Genomic DNA, 6,402 nt, shown 5'->3' on the forward strand with positions numbered 1-6,402 from the left:
TATATATATTTACATTTATATATTTTTGGTATATATATATATATACCAAAAAAAAGGTCATAAAATAACAGAGGCTGACAAGGTTGTGGAGGAAAGGGAACACTTATACACTGTTGGTGGGACTATCAATTAGTTCAACCATATGGAAAACAGTATGGTGATTCCTCAAAGAGCTAAAGATAGAACTGTTATTCAACCCAGCAATCTCATTACTGGGTATATACCCAGAGGAATATAGAGCATTCTATCATAAAGACACATACACACAAATGTTCATTGCAATGCTGTTAACAATAGCAAAGTCCTGGAATCAATCTAAATGCCCATCGATAGGCTGGATAAAGAAAATATGGTACATGTACACCATGGAATACTATGCAGCCACAAAAAAGAACAAGATCATTTCTTTTACAGGAACATGGATAGAGCTGCAAACTAACACAAGAACAGAAAACCAAATACCACGTTTTCACTTGTAAGTAGAAGCTAAATGATGAGAACTTATGAGCACAAAGAAGGAAACAATAGGCTCCAGTGCCTACTTGAGGGTGGAGGGTGGGAGGAGGGAGAGAAGCAAAAAAGTAACTATTGGTGCTGGGCTAAATTCCTGGGTGATGAAATAATCTGTACAACAAATCCCCATGACATGACTTTACCAATGTAACAGTCCTTCACATGTATCCCCGAACCTAAAATAAAAGTTGAAAAAAAAAGAGGGCTAAAAAAATAATTTACTAAACTCAGACCATAGTACCAACCTGTATAATTCATAGATTTGTCTAGATCCTTACTTTTTTAACAAGTTTTTTCCCCAACCTGGAGTTAACTAGGTAAGTGCTTTTTGTTATCAACCTCTCTGCACTGTCAGCATGGATTATGTCTGTTGAACAAACTCATTTATTTAAAAACCATATTTTTCCAACCACTCCATGTTCTCTCCTGGTAACACACAAAATGTCCTTGAGATAAAAAGGACATGATGATGCTTGCTTCTACTTTGTCACCAAGCTCAGAATTCAGGAGCTGAGAAAGTTCCTACCTGACTAAAAATTCTCAGAACCTCTTTCTCTCCATTTTAGCTAAGTCTGTGTGCTGAGTCCTCCACCTGAAGGGCACTCTCTCTCCTCTGCTCAGCAAGATCATGTTTCAGTGCCCTCCTTAGCCTCCTTGATAAAAGTGATACACCTTAGTCAGGTCGGTACTCTAAAGCAGTATCACTATCACCACCACCACCATCCTCCTCTATCTGGGGCTTGCTGTGATGCCAGGCACTGTTTTATGTGTATTGATTCAAGTAATCCTTACCACAACCCTATTTGTTAAGTGCCATAATTATTCCCATTTTGTAGATATGGACACTGAGGCACGGAGATGTTAGTGCTGAAGGTCACTCAGCTGGTAAGTCGCAGAGCAGGCCAGCTCCAGGGGCCATGCACACAAGCACTCTACCATTGAACTGCTTAGTTACCTACATAGTTGTCTCTCCACTTGACTACAGAGTCCCAGAGGGCAGGCCCATCTCTTATCTATTCTCACATCACCTAGAGTGCCTACCATGGTAACTGGTAAGTCATTCACTGTTTATGGAATGAATGAATGGCTTTCCTGGCATTTCCACTGTGAACTGAAAAATATTGTCACAGAAAGACGGTCTGTGATGGCATCAGAAAGAGTGCACCCACCTGGTGGCCCTGGAGTATACACGGCCTGAAGCTAAGATCTGTCCATGCTGGGCTATACAAGGTGACCAACATAGCTGATCTTTTCAGTCAGATAAACACTGATCAAGTATCATTTCCCCTAGAAAGTGATAATAAGGGCCAGGGGAGGTGGCTCATGCCTGTAATCCCAGCACTTTGGGAGGCCAAGGCAGGTGGATCATAAGGTCAGGAGTTCGAGACCAGCCTGGACAACATAGTGAAACCCCACCTCTACTAAAAATACAAAAATTCGCCTGGTGTGATGGCACATGCCTGAAGTCCCAGCTACTCAGGAGGCTGAGGTGGGAAAATCACTTGAACACAGGAGGCAGAGGTTGCAGTGAACAAAGACCACGCCAATGCAGTCCAGCCTGGGTGACAGAGTGAGACTCTGTCTCAAAACAAAGAAAAAAAGAAAAAGCTCTGTCTCAAAACAAAGAAAGAAAGAAAAAGAAAGTGACATTAAGTTAAGGGACCACAGATGATGCCTGACATAACATAATTCAGTGATTGAGGTTAGTATGAGTTAGCAGGGCTGATCTTGGGTTGTGGTAAAGTTGTGAAGGTTGGAATTAGCATATTTTTCTAATTATTCTAGTGCTCCACTAGCAAAATGGTTGAACCTTATTCAATTATTTATACATACTCTGTCTTTTCCCAAAGACTATATATATCCAAAGACTATATATATATACACACACACACACACACACACACACACACACACACATATATAGTCTTTGGGAAAATATAATATATATATATTTTTTTTTTCAGCAGGTTTATAAACTGAAGTGGGAAAGCAACAAGGAAACAAAAACAGAGACAACGGAGCTTAGAATGAAACTAACACAGAAAACGTGTACATAATAGAATCATTTTATATTTGCTATGGCTGGGGCAAAAGATTGAAATATATATAGTATTTTACCACATATTAATAAAGGTTCTTCTTACATCTTCAAAGTGGCCATTTCCTATAGCTAATGTCATTAGGTCCAGGTTGCAGGTGAGGAGTTTGAGGCCCAAAGAGATCAAGAAATTTGGGTGAGTTCACCCACTAATAAGTGTGACTGGAACCAAGGCTGTATTCTCCAGAGGTAAGGAACTAATTCTAAAGCCTGCTGCCTGAGAGGCCTCACAACTCAGCCACGCCTAACCCATCTTTTCCAAATGGAAGGAAACAACCAAACATAATTTTAGTAAAATATTTATTTGTTCCTAGAACCTACAATTATTGCCGTATAATAATAAGCACTGCAGCTGTATGAAGTCTAAGTTTGATTTCAAAAGTAGTGTTTTGTGGAGATTAATGGTGATCTTCCTGCATTCCTGTTGACTTAAGTTACATTCTCTACCTACCCTCCTCTTAGCTTAGGCGTAGACACTTGTCCTCAACTAGCTTTCTGGGTTAAGAGCAGAAACTTAAGATCTGGGTTAAGATCAAAACCTGCGCATCCTTTACTGTACGTCCCTTGGGGCTTCCTGAGCCCTCCTGGGGACGGCTGCTGCAGAGGGGCATGTTCCTGGGAAGACTGCTGTTCACTCTGCACCTGACACAAGGAAACTTGGACCAGCAGCCAGACATCCAGAACCCTGATCCTGCCTCCCTGCTTCTAGTTAGGTTGGAATCAAAATACGAACCAGAAGGAATGCAGACATAGATGCCTGAAAAATTGCAAAAAGCCAGAAAAAGAAAATTGTGATGATGAAGAAAGATTACTCACAGTAATTTAGGGGACAGGTAATTTGTGGGACAGTTGCTTCCTAAGAATGGCCTGTATCTCACTGGCCTCAGTGAACCCAGAGTCTTCTCCCTCCCTTTCTGTCCCCTCCAACCTCAGCACTCTCTCCCATCCCCCTACTGCCACCATCTGCCTAAGGACAGTTCCTTGGTTCCTCGGCTGAGCGGTCTTAAGAAAGGTGAGGCCCACACTGTCTCCTCAGAATGTGTCTGTGCCTCTGCTGCTGTTGTCAACATCTACGGGAGGCCCCACTGCGGGGCGTTCCAGTCAACACAGTGAACACCTAATGCTATCCACTTAGACATGGGATTAGTGCTAGCCAGACACACGGAGGAATAAAAATTCCTTAGCCACCTGCTGACTTATTGTGTGAAGGAGAGGCCCAGCTGATGTGCTCGCAATCTTCCCTGAACAATAAAATCATATAGTGCTTTCTATTTAGAGACAGAATTACCGCTAATGGGATTCTGCCAATGACACAAACACCTTTACTGCCCCGTCTTTCCTGATTTTCCTAACGTGGCCTGTTTCTGACTGTGATAATGTACCAACGTGCACAACATAGCTACTTCTTTTCAGAAAATTAACCACAATTCTGGGGGAGAAAACTCCAATATCATTTTGAGACTACCTGGAGTCCATTTACTTTATCCATAAAACAATCCATAATCAACGGACTGGGTTTGTTCTTTAAATGTTTGTGGAGGTACATGAAATAAATACCAAAGATACCTCAAAAAAAGAAAAGAAATTTTAGAAAATAGTTTAACCATCTTAGTAAAATACTTTGACAAACTACCACAAAATAGCATACAATGCATTTACTGGAACAAGCTTTGGAGAAAATGTCCTAATTTTCACTTTACGAATAAAGAGACCGAGGTACAAAGAAGTTAAATGAATGTCCTAAGGTCATAGTACAAGTTAGTGTAAGGACAAGAAACTACGTGAGCAACGCAAGCAGGAGAAAAAAATAGTCAAAGAAAACAGCTTTGAGAATCCAAGACTGCTGAGATTAGGCAAATCAGAGACATATAGACCCTGTGATCACCACTGACCCCGTATGATTCCTTTGAGTCCCACTCCAATGCCCACTGCTCACACCCCTGCTATCTATCCTGGAGTAGATGCCATTTCATGCAAGAAACACTGATGTCACAGATGATAAGAAACAGTGGAGGACAGAAGTCATTTGAGCCCCTTCCTATTCTTTTTGGGCTCACCCTGCACCTCCAGCAAGTAGTTTATTTATCTGTATTTATATATGCACCTCCCCCCCACCAAAAAAAAAACCGTGTTGCACAAAAAGGTAAGACACTTACTTTTTAAGGCTTAAGCAGAAGAAGTACATGACCTTCATTGTTTAACAAAAAATGCTTCTATGAAAAATGAGTTCAGAACATCTTCATCTTCTCACAAGTGGTTAGCTAAAATACCCTCTTCAAGTTGCTTACAAAAATAAACTAAAGGGGAATTGGAGAGGAGACTGCAGTCAATGTTGCTGAGTTACAGGTTCTTTAAACAAATCAATGTTATTGCTTATGAACAAGCTTCCTTTCTCTACCACCTGGTACTTGCAGATTGAAGTAACAGTCTGTCCTTGGTGACAGTGCTCAATAATGAAAACACATCGGCCTCTAAGGATTCTCATGGAGGCTGAAGACCAAGATGGGAGGCCTTAATGGAGACCCAAAGGCGATTTGGATCCAAATTTATTCACTGTTGACTCATGTACAGACTCTTTTTTTTTCTCAACTCCTTTGTGATGTTTAATAATACATGAAGGTAAGTTGTACCATATAAATTAAACTAATCACCACTGCCAGTTGCATCAAAGATAACTGTTAAACTGCAAATATTGGCAAAGATAGAGGGTGTTCAGAGCCTGGATGTATAAACCAGCATCTGATAGTGCATGTTATGAGTAACTGAACACATCTGGGACAAGAAACCCACTGCTGCTTAAAATACCTACTCTATTCTCTAGCACATCCCTGGTGCAATTAAAGAAGCTAGTGCACCATTAAAATTCAGGTCAGCACACAGCAACAATGGGGCTCTTTGATGTGAGGTCAGCTTTGGTCATTCTCATATACTCATTAAACAGGTTAATCAACTTAGTGCAGAATATAGGATAGGAGTAACCAAACATCTATTTAATTACCATTACCCCAAGAGTTTTGGCAGAAAGAATCTGTTTTATGTGTTTGACATGGCAAGTGCAGTTGACTTGTCAGTGCATGCTTGGGCTAAAGGTGCCATTTCTGGAATTATGGGTTTTTTTTCAGGTTATGAAATGGAGATATTAGACAAATATTTGTGTATTATACTTAATTATTAATTAAAATAGAAAAATAGGTGGTTTGGTAGGTGGCTTTCTCTTTCTCTCCTGTACAGTTCTCTTTCTTGGGTAAAGTAACAAACCATGAGTCAAATTTGTAGTTTCTGTCTCATGCTTATTACATTGTTGACTATCCCTTGAGTCAAGATGATGCTGATGTGACACATTCAATTCAGATGAGTAAACTTGATTCATGTTCTCCTAACGTGCTTTGTGTAGTATAGAAAAGGAAGAACAATCAACATGAACTTTTACTGCCTATTGCAAATGCTTTAGTAGAAAGACCTGGACTTTAAGGTCAAACAGATGTGGATTTAAATCCAGCTCCCTGATCTACAGATGCTCATTTGTGAAATTAATATAAGTACTATTTTGCAGGGTTGTTGTGAAGATACGATAAAATAATGTATCTAAAGTGTTTAGTACAGTGCTTGGAATGTGGTAGGACTTAATGGCAACTACTTTTATCATTAGGAAAATACTTTCCTAACCAACTGCAGTGGCTTATGCTTGTAATCCAACCACTTTGGGAGACCAACACGGACAAATCACTTGAGGTTGGGAGTTCAAGACCAGCCTGGTCCACATAGTGAAATCCCATCTCTACTAAAAATAT

Source organism: Sapajus apella, unplaced genomic scaffold, assembly GCF_009761245.1.
Source record: "Sapajus apella isolate SASKATOON/1434 unplaced genomic scaffold, GSC_monkey_1.0 scaffold87, whole genome shotgun sequence".
Taxonomy (NCBI): Eukaryota; Metazoa; Chordata; class Mammalia; order Primates; family Cebidae; genus Sapajus; species Sapajus apella.